Below are 18,017 nucleotides of genomic sequence, written 5' to 3' on the forward strand. Positions count from 1 at the left end.
GTCATCATCTTTGTCAGAATGGGTATTACCTGGAAAGGGAAATAGGAGAAACTGCTCAGATGGTAGAAATATTCTAAATTTTAAATTGGGTAGTGACTATACAGATGTATACACATTTTTTTTTTTTTTTTTAGAGACAGAGTCTCACTTTATCGCCCTCAATAGAGTGCCATGGCATCATATAGCTCACAACAACCTCCAACTCCTGGGCTTAGGTGATTCTCTTGCCCAGCCTCCCAAGTAACTGGGACTACAGGCACCGGCCACATGCCTGGCTATTTTTTTGTTGCAGTTTGGCCAGGGCTGGGTTTGAACCCACCACCCTCAGTATATGGGGCCTGTGCCCTACCCACTGAGCCACAGGCACTGCCCAGATGTATACACATTTTAAAATTAATCAAGCTGTACACATAAGATTTGTATACTTTTTGTAAATTATACTTCAATATTTTCCCAGCTATACATGATATTTAGTTTTTTCCAATTATTGCTGTTCTTTTTTTTGTTTTTGTTTTTTTGAGACACAGTCTCACAATGTCGCCCTGGGTAGAGTGCCATGGCATCACAGCTCACAGCAACCTCAAACTCTTGGGCTTAAGTAATTCTCTTGCTTCAGCCTCCCAAGTAGCTGGGACTATAGGCACCTGCCACAACACCCAGCTATTTTTTTTTTTTTTTTTTTTGTAGTTGTCATTGTTGTTTGGCAGGCCCAGGCTGGGTTTGAACCTGCCAGCTCCAGTGTGTGTGGCTGGCATCCTAGCCACTGAGCTACAGACACCGTGCCTTATGCTGCTTTTTTTATGTTTTAATTTAATTTTTAATTTTCCCTCAACTTTATTAATGTATAGTTGGTATAATATTGTGAAATAGATGCTTGGCCTTTAACCTCAATTTTTATTTTTTTGAGATAAAGTTTCACTTTGTCACCCTTGGTACAGTGCCATGGCATCATAGCTCAAAGTAACCTCAAACTGTTGGGTTCAAGTGATTCTCTTGCCTCAGCCTCCCAAGTAGCTGGGACTACAGGCACCCGCCACAACACCTGGCTATTTTTACAGACAGGGTCTCATTCTTGCTCAGGCTGCTGTGGAACCTGTGAGCTCAGGCAATCCACCTACCTTGGCCTCCCAGAGTACTAGGATTACAGGTGTGAGCCACCATTCCTGGCCTCAACCCCATTTCTTGACATACAACTCCTAAAATCCTTAGAAACTCCAAAGTGATATCTTTTTGTATGCTAGTAGGTTGACTGATGGTTGCCAGCCCTTAGGCAGCTTCAAGAGTGAGAGCAGTCACCAGAAAGAACAAGTCTGGCTTAGAGGGTTAGGACTTTCAGCCCTACCACAAATTTCCCAGGATGGGAGAAGGGCTGAATGCTAAGTTGATCACCAGTTGTCAATGGTTTCATCAATTACACCTGTGTAATCACAAAAACCCAAAGCGACAGGGTTCAGAGAGCTTCTGGATAGCTGAACATGCAGAGCTTTCTAGAGGGTCCACCATGGAGGGCACTGAAGCTTTATGCCCCTTTTCCCTGTACATCTCTTCATCTGTATCTTTTGTAATGTCCTTTATAATAAACCAATACGTTTGTGTAAGCATTTCCCTAAGGTCTGTGAGCAACTCTAGCAAATTATTCAAATGCAAAGAGGGGGTCATGAGAACCCCAGCTGTTTAGTCAGAAGTTCCTGAGACCTGGCTCCTCCCCAGACTGCCAGCAGTGCAATGCAGAGAAAGTCTTATTCTACTTTGGGGAAGTAAAGGGAAGAGTTTATAGGATAAAACAGCTCAATTCAGCAAGAGGATATAACAATTCTAAATATATGTACATGCACCCAATACTGGAGCACATAGATATATAAAGCAAATGTTATCAGATCTAAAAAGAGAAACCCCAATACAATAATCACTGGAGACCTCAACCCTCAACTTTTAGCATTGGGAATATCAGTAAAGTTGTAGGATACAAAATCAACATACAAAAATCAACAGCATTTCTATATGCCAACAGTAAACAATCCAAAAAAAAAATCAAGAAAGCAATCCCTTGGCTCAGCACCTGTAGTTCAAGCAGCTAAGGCACCAGCCACATACACCAGAGCAGGCGGGTTTGAATCCAGCCCGGGCCTGCCAAACAACAATGACAATTACAACCAAAACATAGCCAGACCTTGTGGCGGGTGCCTGTAGTCCCAGCTACTTGGGAGGCTGAGGCAAGAGGATTGCTTAAACCCAAGAGTTTGAGGTTGCTGTGAGCACTCTACTCAGGGCAACAGCTTGAGACTCTGTCTCAAAAAAAAAAAAAATGGCTCAGCGCCTAAGGCTCAAGCAGCTAAGGCGCCAGTCATGTACACCTGAGCTGGTGGGTTCGAATCCAGCCTGGGCCCACCAAACAACAATGACGGCTGCAACAAAAAATAGCTGGGCGTTGTGGCGGGCGCCTGTAGTCCCAGCTACTTGGGAGGTGGAGGCAGGAGAATTGCTTGAGCCCAGGAGTTGGAGATTGCTGTGAACTGTGATGCCGTAGCACTCTACTACCCAGGGGGACAGCTTGAAGCTCTGTCTTCAAAAAAAGAAAAAAAAAAAGAAATCAATCCCATTTACAATAGCTACAAATAAAATAAAATACCTAAGAATAAACTTAACCAAAGAACTGAAAAATCTCTATAATGAAAAATAGAAAACATTGATGAAAGAAATTGAAGAAGACACAAAAAATGGAAAGTTATTCCATGCTCATGGATTGGATGAATCAATATTATTGCAATATTGGACTACCCAAAGGAATCTACAGAGTCAATGTAATCCCATCAAAATACCAATGACATTCTTCACAGAAATATAAAAAATAATCCTTGCTGGAACTAAACAGAAAAAGGGGAACCAACATAGTTCATCTAAAAGCAATGACGGGAGGAAATAAAAATTAGTTTGTCTCCCACTGTTTGCTCAGTAAGCAAGTTACTTCTGTAAATAAATAATTTAGTAAGAAAAAAAAATAATCCTAAAATTTTTATAGAACCAAGTATTAGCAACTAGTATATATAAGCAGCTCAAATAACTCAATGGAAAAAAAAAATCAAATAATTTGATTAAAAAATTAGCAAAGGGATCTGAATAGACATTTCTCAAAAAAAAAAACATACAAATGGACAGCACATATATGAAAAATTCTCAATATTATTAGTCATCAGAAATACAAATAAAAACTATAAGGAAATACCATCTCACCCCAGATAAAATGGCTTTTATCAAAAAGACAGGCAATAACAAATGCTGGCAAGGATGTGGAGAAAGGGGAGCGCTCATACACTGCTGATGAAAATTAAGTAGCGCAACCACTATGGATGCAGTAATTTACAGCATGGAGGCTCTTCAAAAAATTAAAAACAGAACTACCGTACTTCTCACTGCTAGGTGTATCTCCAAAAGAAGGAAATTGAGTATGTAGTATATTGAAAAGATATCTCACTCCCATGTTTAGTGCAGCATTACTCACAATAGCCAAGATTTGGAATCAACCTAAGTGTCTGTCAATGGATGAATGGATGAAGAAATTGTGGTCCATATACACAATGGAGTATTATATAGCCATAAAAAGAACAAAATCCTGCTATTTGCAACAACCTGGCTGGAACTGGAGAACATTATGGTAAGTGAAATAAGCCAAGCAAAGAACGACAAATCTCATATGTTTTCACTCATGTCTGGGAGCTAAATACTGAAACAGTTGATCTCCTGAAGACAGAAAGTTAGAATGATGGTTACCAGAGGCTGGGAAATGTAGCAGAACGGGGGGATAAAGTGGGGATATTTAATAGGTATGAAGGTGTAGTTAGATAATAAGATAGAACAAACAGTATTAGCACAATGAAGTGAATATAATCAACAGTAAATTAGAGTATACTTTAAAGTAGTTAAAGGAGTGAAATTGGAATGTTCATAATATAGAGAAATGATAAAAGCCCAAGGTAATAGATACCCTAATTACTGTGACTTGATAAATTCACATTGTACACCCGTATCAAAATGTTGCATGTATCCCATGAAGATTTATAAATATTCTATGCCCATAATAATTAAAAATAAAACCATTGATTATCACGTATTTGCGCTTTGTAATTAAATCAGTACAAAGGAAATATTTTGTTCTTGTCTGGAAACTCCAAGTTACATTGACACAGAGAAGCAGCCCAGTTTCCAACCTCAGAATGGATGAGGAGTTTTCAAATATAACATTCCATGTTGAATTTAATTTTACAGTTTCTGAGGAAACTGAGTCTATTTCAGAGGCTAGAGCTGTTGATTCTTTTACAAACAGCCCTGTTTGCCTTTCAGCATTTTAAAACTTTGCTTTGTATGAACAAACAATTTGGTCTTCAACAAGGGTGAGGGCTTGCAGACTTTTTCTGTAAAGGGCCAGATATCAAGTATTTCAGGGTTTTGGGGTCATTCAGTTGTCACTATACTAAGGACATCTGTTGTCACTATACTAAGGATCTAAAAAGTAGCTGGAGGCAATAGGTAAATGAACAGCTGTGGAAAAGATAACAGGTGAGACCTGGCCTGTGAAGTGGGGGTTGCCAAGCCCTACCCTAGGGGGTGAATATATTGACAGGAGGCGGTGGTGTCCCAGGTGGTGGAGTGAATGAAGCTGATGCACAGAAGTGAAAGCATCTGACAACAATGTGGTGGTTGCATTGGGGATAGAAGGCTGAGGAAATGTGAACTTGATGGATGCAGAAATGGAAGATCTAGTCAACTATAGAAGTGGTGCCCAGATAGAAGGGGGTGGGTTTTCGGAGGCAGAAGTGACAGAATATAATGAACTTGCAAATGTGGACAATGATATCTGTGAAGAAATGTTTCTGATTGGAAAGGAAGTGGTGATTAGTAAATAAAAGGAGCTGAGACCAAAGTGGAAGTTAATGGGATTCAGGAAGAAGAAATGGTACCTAACTGGGATGCTGGCTTGACTAGGGTCCAGGGCAGAGAGGATAGGGACAGGTGAAAGGTAGTGATTGCCACCAGAGTTACAATGTATGTGCTCAGAGAACATGTGGTGGTTGGTACCTGATCCACCTGTGTTGGTGATAGACTGAGTAGAAATCTCAGTGGCCCTGGTGGACACAAAAGTGGTGAAGCTTCTGGTGGAAATGGCAGTGGCCCCAGAGGTCAAGATGGATGATGAGGCCAGATTGAAGGCTGTGGTGATGCTAGAGCCTCTGGTGTGTCCAGAAGGTGAGGTGGGAGCTTTGTTGCCCCCAGCATCAGTGGAGGAGAATGTAGGGAGCCCAAGAGGCTGAGAAGCACCCTGTAGAGCTCTCAAAGGCCATGCTCAAGGCGATCAGGGTCTCAGGAGCTATAATGCTGCTTGTTGTGGGCAGAGTGAAGGTGGACACATCTAAGGTGAGCTGAGCAGCTGGGGAAGACACTATGGAGGATGAGATGGTCTCAGGGCTGTGGGGAAGGATGTGGTGATTACAGATGGTGCTATGCGTGGAGGGGTGCTCTCACAGCCTGTGATGGAAGTGACCTCAGAGCCGGTGCTTTTGGCCACATTGGTCTCAGATCTTATTGCAGAGACTGAAGTAGCTTCAGAGACTGTGGTGAAGGTTGTCATGAACACAGACACTATCATGGAGGGACTAAAGGTCTCAGTCTGTGACGGCCTCAGAGCCCACAATGGGCACTAGGGCAATGTTGGGGTATGCAGTGAACATGGACATTTTTAAAGAGGATATGGTGGCTTCAGAGTCTGTGGAGAAGGCCTCAGTAGTTCCAGACGCTGAGGTGGAGGCCACGGTGGGCACAGAAGTTATGGTCGAGGCCATGGTGAACTCAGAATCTTTGGTGGAGACCAACGTGGTTGCAGACACTGCAGAGGTTACCAAGTCTGTGATGGTAGCTGGGGTCTGAGAGCCTGAAGTAGTCTCAGAGGCCTTGATGAGGACTGTAGAGGGCAAAGATGTCATCATGGAGGGTATGGTGCTCTCAGAGGCTATGGCAGAGGCCACGGTGGGCACAGACATTATCACAGAGTCTATGGGGTTCTGAAAGACTGTGGTGGAAGCTGACATGGACACAGATGCTGCAGTGTTCTCAGCAGGGATCATGGCAACCACAGAGGACACAGACCCTGCAGTAGTCACAGAGGTTTTAGGGGAGACTACCACAATCTCAGAGGCTTTTGTGTTTCTAGAACCTGAGGTGGAGGCTGTGGTGGGCATAAATGTTATTGTGGAGGGTGTGGTTGCCTCAGAGATTAGGGTGGAGGCCACAGTTGGCTCAGAGACTGGAGCCAAAACTGTTGCGAGCACAGATACCATGGTGGAAGCTAAGGTAGATTGGGAACCTGCAGGGATTTCTGAGTCAGGTGTGTGTGTGGAGTTGGGGGGCACAGAAATCCCTGTGGAAGTTGTGTTGCTCTGCAAGGTTGTGGTCGAGGCCAGATTCTGGGAACCTATAGGATTCCCAGAAACTGAAGTGGAGGCAGTAGTGGGAGCAGCTGCTGTGCTGGTCTCAATAGGCATCATGGTGGCTGTGGAGGATCCAGATTCTGTTGTCACAGGGGCTTTTGTGGAGACAAGAGAAGTCTCAGAGCCTGCCAATGGTGGCTGTGGTAGTTTCAGAAGAAGAGATAGAGACCATGGTAGTCTTACAAGAGATGGAGGAATGTATGGTGGTTTCAGAGCCCATGGTGGTGTTAGAGGCCATGGTGAAGGTCGTGATGGGAAAAGATGTTACTACATAGTTCCCCGTGTCCTCAGAGGCTGTGGTAGAGGTCATGGTGGGCACAGATGCTGAGGTGGGGACTATGTTATTCTCAGAGCCTGTGTGGAGCCCACTGTGGACACGTGGTGGTCTCAGAGGCCATGGTGAAGACCGTGGTGGGCACAGCTGTTATTATGGCAGTATCTGTGGAAGGCACAGACACCCCATGTGTCACAGAGGTGTTAGTGGAGACTGTAGTCTCAGAGGCTGTGGAAAAGACTAGAGTGGTCTTCGAGGCTTTGGTGGAGACCATAGCAGTCTCAGTAATGATGGTGGAGGCCATGGTGGTCTCAGATACTTCTGTATTCTTAGAGCCTGAGGTAGAGTCTGTGGTGGGCACAGACATTATTATGGAGGATGTGGTCATCTCAGAGACTACAGTGGAGGACACAGTGAACTCAGTGGCTGGAGCAGATTGCAGGGACACTGAGGGGGAGGCCTTGATGTTCTCAGGGGTTGTAGGATGGACTGTTGTTTATTCAGAGCCTTTGGTGGTCTCATATGCTGTAGTGGTAACTGTGGTGAGCTCAGACATTATCATGGGACCCCTGGAGGTCTCAGAGGCCATGGCAGAGTTCCTGGTGGGTACAGATTCTGTGGAAAAGTTCCTGATGATTTTAGCAGCTGTAGTGATGGTTGTGGTCTTTTCAGAGCTCGGGGATGCCGTGGGTGTCTCAGAGCCTGTGGTGGTTCCAAAGACCATGGTGAAAACTGCCATGGGCACAGATAGATGCTGTGGTGGTCTCTGGAGGTGTTGGTGGTGTTCTTGAGGGTGCAGACTCTGCAATTGTCACAAATGCTTTCATGGAAACTGCAGTGTTCTCAGAGACTGTGGTGGAGTCCAGAGTAGTCTCAGAGGCTTCAGTGGAGACTGTAGGAGTCTTAGAGTTGGTGTTGGAGGTCATGGTGATCTCAGAGTCTGTTGTATGCATAGAGCTTGCCATGGAGGTGGTAATGGCCCTAGTTATAATTAAAGGAGATGTGGTGGATTCAGAGATTATTTTGGAGGGCTCTGTGAACTCAGAGGATGAGTTGGTCTCAGAGACGGTGTTTGAGGAAGTGATTGGGACAGATGTAGCGGTGGAAAGTATAATCATCTCAGGGGCTATGGTACAGGCTATGATGGTCCCAGAGCCAGTGGTGATTTCAGAGGCTGAGGAAGAGGCCATTTTGGACTCAGATGTTAATGTTGAGGGTGTAGTGATCTCAGAGACTATGGTGGAGGCTTTGGAGGGCTCAGAAGCTCTGTTCTCAGCAGACACTGTGGCTATGGAAGGCACAGAGCCTGCAGTTGTCACAGAACTTTCAGTGAGATTATAGTGGTATCAGAGACTATAGTAGAGGCTTTCATGATCTCTGAATCAATGGTTGGTGGTGGCATAGCATTGAAGTGTCTGTGGTGGAGGACATCATCATCACAGAAATCATGGCAAATGTTGCACTCTCAGATGCTGAGTTGATCTCAGAGCCTGTGATGGAGGCTGCGGAGAAGACTGTGGTAGGCACAGATGTTAATGTGGAGGGTGTGGTTGTCTCAGAGACAGTGCTGGAGGCTGAGGTGGGTATGAATGCTGTACTTGTCTCAGCAGGAAGGCTCAAACTCTGCAGTTGTCCCAGAGGCTTTAGTGGAGACTGTAATGCTCTCAGAGTCTGTGGTAGGGGCCATGGTGGTCTCAGAGCCTATGGTGGTATCAGAGGCTATGGTAAGAACTGTGGAGGGCATAGATTTTATTGTGTGGGATATGATCCTCTCAGACACTGTGATGGACATCATGGTAGACACAGATGCTGTGGGGGTGCCAATAGGTGTTTTATAGCTGTGGAAGCCATAACCTCTGCAGTTGTCAGAGAGGCTTACGTGGGGACTATATTGGCCTCAGAGGCTGTGGTAGCAGCCATGGTGGTCTCAGAGGTGGTGCTGGAGGCCATGGTGGTCTCAGATGTAGTGGTGGAGGCCATGACGGTCTCAGAGGTGGTGGCAAAGACCATGGCAGTCTCTGAGGTGGTGGTGGAGGCCATGGCAGTCTCAGAGGTGGTGGTGGAGGTCATGATGGTCTCAGAGGTGGTGGCAGAGGCCAGGGTGGTCTCAGAGACTACTGTGTTCTTAGAACCTGAGGTGGACATAGACATTATTGTGGTAGATGTCATGTTCTCAGAGACAGTGGCGAAGGCCATGGTGGCCTCAGATACTGGGACAGAGGATGACATGGGTAGGAATGCTGTGGTAGAGGACCTGATGGTCTCACACTTTAGGAGAGACGCTATGGTGTATTCAGAGCCGTTAGTAGTCTCAGATGCTACAGCAGAGGACAGGGTGGTCTCAGAAATTGTGGTGGGAGCTGTGGAGGTCTCAGAGCTATGAAGGCTATAATGGGCACAGATGTTACTGTGTAGTCCCTGGTCTTCTCAGAGGCTGTAATGGAGGTCATGGTGGACTCAGATGCTGGGACAGGGACTGGGTTATTCTCAGATCCTGTTGTGGAGTCCATTGTGGTCACAGACTCTCTGATGGTCCCTGAGGCTGTGGTAAAAGCTATGGTGGTCTTAGAACCTATGGAAGCCTCAGAGGCCATGGTGAAAACGATGGTTGGGACAGATGTTATGGTGAAGGTTGTGGTGGGCACAAACTCAGTGGAGACTATAGTAAGCCCATACACTATGTTAGGCAGTGAAGTGATCTCAGATACTGTGGTGGAAGTGGATTCAGAGCCTGTAGTGATTTCACAGCCTGTGGTGGTCTCAGAGGCTGTTGTAGAGACTGTGCTGAACACAGATGTCATGTTGGCCTCAGAAGGGATGGCAGTGTTTGTGGAGGGCCCAGACTCTCCTGGTGTTGCATTGACTTTAGTGGAGACCATAGTGGTCTCAGAAGTTTGTGTGGAGATCATAGTCATCTCAGCAGTGGTGGGCACAGATGTTGTTGTGGAAGCCATGAATGGCACAGATTCTGTGGCAGTCTCATCAGGTGTTGTGGTATTTGTGGAGGACACTGTTCCTAAAGTTGTGAGAGAGGTTTTAGTGGAGATTGTTGTGGTTTCAGAGGCTGAGGTGGAAGTCACAGTGGACACAGATGCTACTGTGGATGAGCTGATGGTCACAGAAGCTGTAGGGGACTCTTTGGTGGTTACAGAGCTCATGGTGGTCTCAGAGGCTTGCTGGAGACTGTTGTTGTCACAGATATTGTAGTGGAGGGTATGATGACCTCAAGGACTGTGCTGGCAGCCATAGTGATCTCAGAGGTGGTGGTGGAGGCCATGCCAGTCTCAGAGGCTATTGTGTTCTTAGAGCCTAAGGTGGAGGCCATGGTGGGCACAGATGATATTATGGAAAATGTCATGTCAGTGACCATGATGGAACCCATAGCAGCCTCAGAACCTGTGCCAGAGGTTGTCATTGACACAGGCAATGTAATGGAGGATCTGATAGTCTCAGAAGTTATGGGGGAGACTGGGGTGGTTGCAGAGCTTACAGTGGTCTTAGAGCCTGTGGTCATCATGGGCATGGATGTTGTAGTGGAGGACATAGTGACCTCAGAAGCTATGGGAATAGCTGCTGTGGCTTCTGCACCTGGAGAGTTCTCAAATGTTGTGGTGGAGGCTATGATAGTCTCAGAGGTCAAAGTGCTCTTGGAGCCTGGGGTGGAGCCCATTGTAGACACAGACTTTGCTGTGGTCTCAAGAGCTGTGGTCATCTCAGAAGGTATGGTGGAGGATGTGTTGATCTCAGAAGACTGGGATGTGGCCATGTTAATCTTTGAATTCTTAGAAGAGGCAATTTCAGTGTCAGGGCCTGTGGTGGTGGTCAGGATGGTTTCAGAAAGCATTGTCCCCATGGTGGTGGGCTCAGAGGCTCAGTTCAAGGCTGTGGTGCTCTGTGTGTAGGTCATAGTAGGAAGCCTGGAAGCTGTGGTCAAAAATGTGGATAGCTCAGAGGCTGAGGTTGGTCCAAGGGTTAGAGTCTTCCCTGAAATATATCAATTTTTATTCAGTTATGACACTCACTTTTACATTTTTTATGTTTAACTAGGAGCATTATACATATTTGGGTTTGTTTGTTTGTTTAAGTCAACAGAACTAGTGCTGTCTAGATTGCAGTTAACTTTTATTTGAAAACATGTTTTAGAGGTTGCAGCAATTGTAGTTTTCTCTTCCTCTTTCTTCTCCTCTAAAATACTTATTTATTTATGTATTTATTGAGACAGAGTCTCACTCTGTTGTCTAGGCTAGAGTGCCTTGTTCACAGCAACCTCAAACTCCTGGGTTCAAGTGATTGTCCTGCCTCAGCCTCCCAAGTAACTAGAATATATGTGCCTGCTGCAAGATCTGGATACTTTTTTCTATTTTTAGTAGAGACAGAGTCTTGCTCTTACTCAGGAACTCCTGAGCTCAAGTAATCCTCCTGCCTCAGCCTCCCGGAGTGCTAGGATTACAGGCATGAGCCACTGCACCCAGCCCCTTTTTTCTTTTTTTAAATGTGGCTGTTTGGGGTCTGGCTGCTGGTTCAACTATGTCTGTGTATTGAATGAATGATTCAATGGATCGCTCTGCTTTGCAATTTCTCTTTCTTCCACAACTTTGCTAACCAGGGTCCTCAGTTTTTGCTTTTGGTTTTGTTTTAGTTTTTTTGGCACTGAATCTTAAGTTCTAACCTTTGTTTAAAAGGCAGCACAAACAGAAACTAACATCTTCTCTCCGTGTGTGTTTTAATACTAAGGATACTGGAGCTCAGACTAGGGGAAACCTCATTGAGATCATCTGAACTGATCCCCCAGAAGAATTCCCTTGGCTAGGTGGAAATGACAGAAAGTCACCCTAAAATGGGAAGTCAGCTTGAACAGAGACACCACAGCGCAAATCTCCCTTTATTCTCAGAGACTTACAGCACACAGTCACTGCCAAAGGGAAGCCCACAGGCCCCAAATTACCACCTGAGGGCACTGGGGTACAAGATTTTGTAGGGCCTCTCTTATCAGCCAAGGTCAGAGTTGATGAGTTAAGCAGTTCATAAAGAGATACAAGGAAATGCCAAGGGGGATATGTCCTTGGGATGATTTCTCTCTTTCTCTTTTTCCTTTATTTACTTTTCTAATGTAAAGTACTAGACTAAGTAGTAGCAGTGGGAATGGATCGGAGGAGAATCTGGATAATTAGTCCAAGTTTCTCTCCAAATCTAGTACTTCTATATCCAGTACTTATCTCTGCACCCAGTATTTCTCAATCATTCTTTCAAAAATATTTCCTACACTTGATCTTAGCCAAAAAGCCGAGAAGCAACACAAAAATATTCCCTAAAAAATCTCCTACGAGCCAATAATGTGGCAGGGAACACAGTGATTAAAAAAAAAAAAAAAGGTTGATACAGACCTTATATTTAAGTTGAGGGAGAAAGGCGCTGCCTGAGTAAGTGTAAGTGTAAGGTGGCTCAGTATTGAAGGGGATGCAGAAACCACCAGCCAGTGCGATAGATCTAGAAAACAGCAACCCTGACCCAACAGCCTTGGAGGCATTGGAACAAGCTGGGTAGCTCACAGAAAATGTAGATCCGGAAAAGGCTATCCAGTTACATATATATAGCAAATAGCAATGTGTTTGAAAATGAGGAACGCTTGGACAGGCAATTGAGTGCTTAGGAAAGCCTCGAGCCTGCTGGCATGAAGATGCAGGGTTGATGAGGCAGCTCTCTCTATTCAGAGAGAAAGATGTTTATGAGGAAACAGAGAATTAGCCAACTGGTTATAAGAAAACAATTGCTCAAGTCTTAGATTGTTTACTCATAAATCACTATACTGTGCTAGTATTTTGCTTTGTGGAAGAGAAAGGAAAAATTCTGACATACCATTTAGAGGACTTGGAGCTTGGTCCATTTAAGGTCTTTTTTTTTTCTTTTTTTGAGACAGAGTCTCACTCTGTTGCACTGGGTAGAGTGCCATGGCACCATCATAGCTCACAGCAACCTCAAACTCTTGGGCACAAGTGATTCTCTTGCCTCAGCCTCTGAAGTAGCTGGGACTACAGGTGTGTGCCATGTTTGGCTAGTTTTTTCTGTTTTTGGTAGAGACGGGGTTTCAGTCTTGCTCAGGCTGGTCTCAAATTCCTAAGCTCAAGCAATCCACCGGCCTCTGCCTCCCAAATTGCTAGAGTTATAGGCATGAGCCACCATGCCCCTCACATTTAAGGTCTTTTTAAAAGCATCTCTGAATAGTAATACAATATGGGCATGACGCAAATACCAGGAGCAAAAGCTGAGAAAGTCACAGGTTGTTCCAACTCCAGAGAATGGAAAACAGATGTGAAAAGGAGTGGATGTGTCAGAGATGGCTGTTTTTTGGTAATAAACTTGTGTGATTTTTGAACTTTATAAACTATAGGCAGTCCCTGGGTTAGGAATGAGATAGGGTCTGTGGCTTTGTCCTTATGTTGAATTTGTATGTAAGTTGGAACAGGTACATTTGCCTATTGCCTGTAACAGCCTCTGTTCATAAGTGTAAGTTACATGTCAGTCAAATGTTTGTAACTTGCGGATTTACTCTAATATCCTGTGTTCGCAAGTGTGAGTTGTACATAAGTTGGATGTTTGTAACTTGAGAACTGCCTGTACATGGATCTCTGTGGTAAAATTTGCAGAGAAAATACACACACACTGAGTAAGAGATAATGAAGACGGTGTTTACAGAGGACTATTTCAGACAAGAGGCGGGTAGAGGAGGACAGAGCTGAGATGTTGGGGGAGTTGTTAAGGTGGAGACTGGAAGAGCAGAGCTTTCCAGAATGTGGCCCTAAACCAGGGCATCAGGAGCCCCTGGGAAACTTGTTAAAATGCAGCTCCAGCCCCCTCCCAAACTTACTGACTCAGAAACCTGAGGGACAGGTCCCAGGCATCTACATTTTTTTTAATTATTGTTAAATCATAGCTGTGTACATTAATGCAATCAAGGGGTACAATTGCTGGTTTCATATACAATCTGAAATATTCTCATCAAACTGTTCAACGTAGCCTTCATGGCATTTTCTTAGCTATTATATGTAGACATTTGTATTCTGCATTTAGTAAGTTTCGCTTCTACCCATTCTAAGATGCACCATAGGTGTGGCCCTACCAATTATCCTCACTCCACCCTAACCTCCTCCCTCCTTTTCCCTCCCTTGGCCCTTTCCCCATATTCTTGTGCTATAGTTGGGTTATAGCCTTCATATGAAAGCTATAAATTAGCTTCATAGTAAGGCTGAGTACACGAATGGATTAACAAATTGTGGTACATGTATACCATGGAATATTATGCAGCCTTGAAGAAAGATGGAGACTTTACCCCTTTCATGTTTACATGGATGGAGCTGGAACATGTTCTTCTTAGCAAAGTATCTCAAGAATGGGGAAAAAAAGGGCATCTACATTTTTTTTTTTTTTTTTTTTGTAGAGACAGAGTCTCACTGTACCGCCCTTGGGTAGAGTGCCGTGGCGTCACACGGCTCACAGCAACCTCTAACTCTTGGGCTTACGCGATTCTCTTGCCTCAGCCTCCCGAGCAGCTGGGACTACAGGCGCCCGCCACAACGCCCGGCTATTTTTTTGTTGCAGTTTGGCCGGGGCTGGGTTAGGGCATCTACATTTTTAAAATAATCTCCTCCAGGTTCTTCCTGTGCATACTGCTTAGACAGCAGTTCTCAACCTGTGGGTCGCAACCCCTTTTTAACAATGAAAATACATTGCGGCGTTAGGAAGGTTGAGAACCACTGGCTTACAGCTTGTTTGGCTGTTGATGGAAACAATCCATGAGAGAAGTGATTTGTGGGAGGGGGAGGAGAAGCCCCTGAGAAGGACCGGGTGGGGGAGGCGGGAACCCAAAGCCAGACTCGGGAACAGTCCTCCAATGTAAGCAGGCTGATGAGGGTGGCGTTTTAGATGCTGGTGGGAAAATAAGGTGGACTGGCTGGCATTTTGCACATTTGTGACTTGGTTTTATTAGGTGCCTTCTTTGTGTGATATCTGTCTTTCCTCATAGACTATGAGTTCCCAGAAGGCAGGGCCTTGTTGCTTTCTTCACTAATGTACCCTCAGACTTAGCACAGAGATATTCAAAAAATGTTTCCTAACTGAACACATAAATGTCACTTTCCATATGATGTGACATCCAAGTGAAGATGTCATTGAAAAATCTGGAAATATAGGACTGGATTTCAGAGCAAAGAGAGGCTGAAGATGAGTCTGGAAGTCATCTGTTACAGTAATAGTTGAAGGCTTTTGAAATGACCGGGCTTACAGAGAGGCAGGGAGGAGGAAGGGAACAGAGTGTGCCAAACAGGGTCTCCAGGAGCGTATCTGGGATAGAGCAGAGGAAGGATGCAAGGAACAGACATCAAAGGGGAAAGAAAAAAGCACCATAGCGTCCTCATCTTCATTCGGCCTAGGGCTGTTTCTGCGGATTCCAATTGAACACCTGTCTGCCTGGCTCTCTGTGGTTGGCATTCCATCCTCCTACAGTGCAAGTGAAGGCTTTATAAGGTATTTGACATTGGATTTTAGTCATTAAGAAAAGTTTGAATTCTGAAAGAGTTGAGGAGAGAAAGCAGGTAAAATGGCTGGGAATACAGGAGCTCAGATTTTTTTTCTCCTTGAGCTAATTTCACACACAGCTCCCATAGTCCTGGGGTTTTGTTGGTCCCTCCACACAATTATGAGAGCTGACTGAAGATTTAAGTTTAGGTAGCATTTCTGGAAGAAATATTTTCATTCAACTTGGCTTTAGACTTGGAACTTCGCTTTAATATAAAATTAACACATTAATTGCCATGTGAGTTGCATTTAACTTATGCTAGTTTTGAGCCTGGGTCCTCATGAATTATATATCAGTCACATGTCTCTTTACCTACCTTGACTTAATAAAACACCACGGCCCCACGGGGGAGGGGGGGATATTTTTCTAATGTGTAAGTCAATGGGTTAAAGATGATGCTGGATTTTCCAGTTAGATACAAAGCATTTATCAAGCACCCACTACACCCTGGGGTCCTAAGGGAAATAAAATGCAGCTGCTATTTGTGTCCATGCTCATAGCTGAGGGTGGAAGGGGGAGGATAAAAGTGGATTTGGAGAAGAAAGGTGGGGGCCAGAATCAGGGTCAGTGGGGCCACTGACATTGACAGAAAGCGGTAAAAAAGAAGTTCATCATCTTTGCTTCCAGCAAAAGAATGGGAATATATATGCGGGCAGAATGCCTGGGACAGGGATCCTTGACTCCTTAAGACTTTTTGTGGCCTTCACATCCTCTCTGATTGACGGATAATTAATTCACTTACCAGCTCCCAGGATTCCAAAGAGAAGCAGCACCCTGATGCAGGAGGCAGGTGATAATTTCCCTCTCCTCATCTTGAAATAATCCACATGGGAGGTTGTTACCCAGAATGTCTGGGAGCAGAATCTGGATGCTGAGAGGAGTTGATGTGCGGCTCTCAATGGGGCATGAAGTTGCAGGAAGAATTTAAAACTTGCCAGGACCAGGGTTGTGGGAGGAGTAAGATCAGCTGGGGTGGGTTCCGAGGCAGTAGGAAGCCAGGGACTGAGAACGCTGGACTCCTGTGTTCCGCAGATTGCTCCCACCATATGTCTGGCTTAATTTCTTTTCTCATGCACCATAGCCGCAGCATTTATAGTTTCTACCAGGCAGTAGAGCCCATAACTTCTGGGTCCTCCCTTTCCAGGGAGGGGCATCTCTGAAGCCATGCTCCCTGACAACACGGGGAGAGGAGCAGGGAGGGGGAGAGAACCCGGGGATCAAATCTGTTAAAGGAGAGGGGACCATGCTCGGGGCCAGAGGCCAGCAGAAACCTGTTTTCTCTGGGATGTCTTTCTTCTGAGACAGAGGCCTTTGTAGGAGACAGAGGGGACAAAAATGAAGACGACTGGGTCGCCAGTCATGGGATCGTCTTCTGTGCCAAACCTCTTGTAGGGCAGCTCCGAGAGGGGCCCAGCCACTGTGTGGGGAGGATGGGGAACCTGTGACTCTGAGGCCCATTAATGGGTCTCATCAGGCAGCAGGGCTGGCAGGAAAGACCCTGGTGAGGAAGGACACCGTGAGACCAGAAGACTCTGGAAGTTCAAGGGGCTGAAAGAGGAGACCTGGGACTCTGGAAGAAAGGGCTAGACACCCTCTCACACAAACCTCAATTACACTCTGTTCCTTAAGTGGTCAGGCTGCCTCAGTGACATGGAACCAGACTCCGCTAAGGAGTAAAGTGAAATTGCGGCTTAAAGAAAATAAACTCAGTTCCACCGGAGCCCCGAGGGTCTGAACAAGGCACTTCTCTGAGCTTCAGTTTTCTCACCTGTAAAACAGGACTAACAAAAAAAGAACTCGCAGGATGATCAGAGGATTGTCGACGCGAGGTAGAAAAAAGCGCAGCGCTAAGGTGTTTTACTACCGAGCGCGCAGGAGCCCCGCGGGTCTGAAAGCGGGACTGACCCCGGCTGACTCGCGGTGCCGGGGCTGCGAGCAGCTAATCCGCCGTCAGAGAGAGGCGAGCGGCCGGCAAGGCGAGCCTCCGCGGAACGACCTGATCACTCTCTGCTCATGGCCCCTCTCCACCAGGGACAGCGGCCACCGGCGCCCCACCCCGAGGCCGAGCCGCCCTGGCCCGCGAGCTCCGGGTCCTCAGTGACTTGAAGAAAATCAACTCGGTTCCCGGGGGCGAGGGCGACATGCACGTGAGGCGGGAGCGGATTCCCTCAGTCCTGCTTATTAGTTATCCCGAAGGGGAGCCCAGTCCCAGAGCTTGTCAAAGGGTTTACCCCTGGATTTCAAAGCGATAAATACCGGGAAAGAGGAAGGAGAGAGGAATGTGCAGGAGACTACGCCCCATGGCCCGCAGGCCAAGGATGCAGACGCAGAGCCTCCCGCACCCACCCCGCATCTGTCCCTGCAGCGCTTTGGCACCTCGGCGGGGGAGGAGTCAGTCAGGTTGAGTGTTTAGACTCTAGGGGCAGAGGTGTTTTTATTTCGTTTTGTTTTTTAATTAGGGTGCAGGCTGGGGACCCAAATTAGGAGAAAGTTTGAGGTAGGGTCATTGTGCCCAGGACAGGAAGACACTCCTGTCCTGGCAGTTGTCACAAGCTGTGTCACCATCTGTCTAGAAAACTAAAAATCAGGAATCTTCCTCCTTTTCTTGAAGACTCCCCGGCCCTCTTCCAGAACCCAGGCATCACTCTCTGCCTTAGTCCTTCTCTAGAGATCTAATTCTGGTGTCCCCTGG

General features: G+C 45.9%; 1 long non-coding RNA gene across 1 annotated transcript in view; it reads left to right on the forward strand.

The window, feature by feature from the left end:
* LOC128594343 (uncharacterized) overlaps positions 1–18,017 on the forward strand; it is a 124,304-nt gene that overhangs the window by 97,552 nt on the left and 8,735 nt on the right. The gene's annotated exons all lie outside the window — the stretch shown is intronic.

This window comes from Nycticebus coucang, chromosome 9 (genome assembly GCF_027406575.1).
Source record: "Nycticebus coucang isolate mNycCou1 chromosome 9, mNycCou1.pri, whole genome shotgun sequence".
Taxonomy (NCBI): Eukaryota; Metazoa; Chordata; class Mammalia; order Primates; family Lorisidae; genus Nycticebus; species Nycticebus coucang.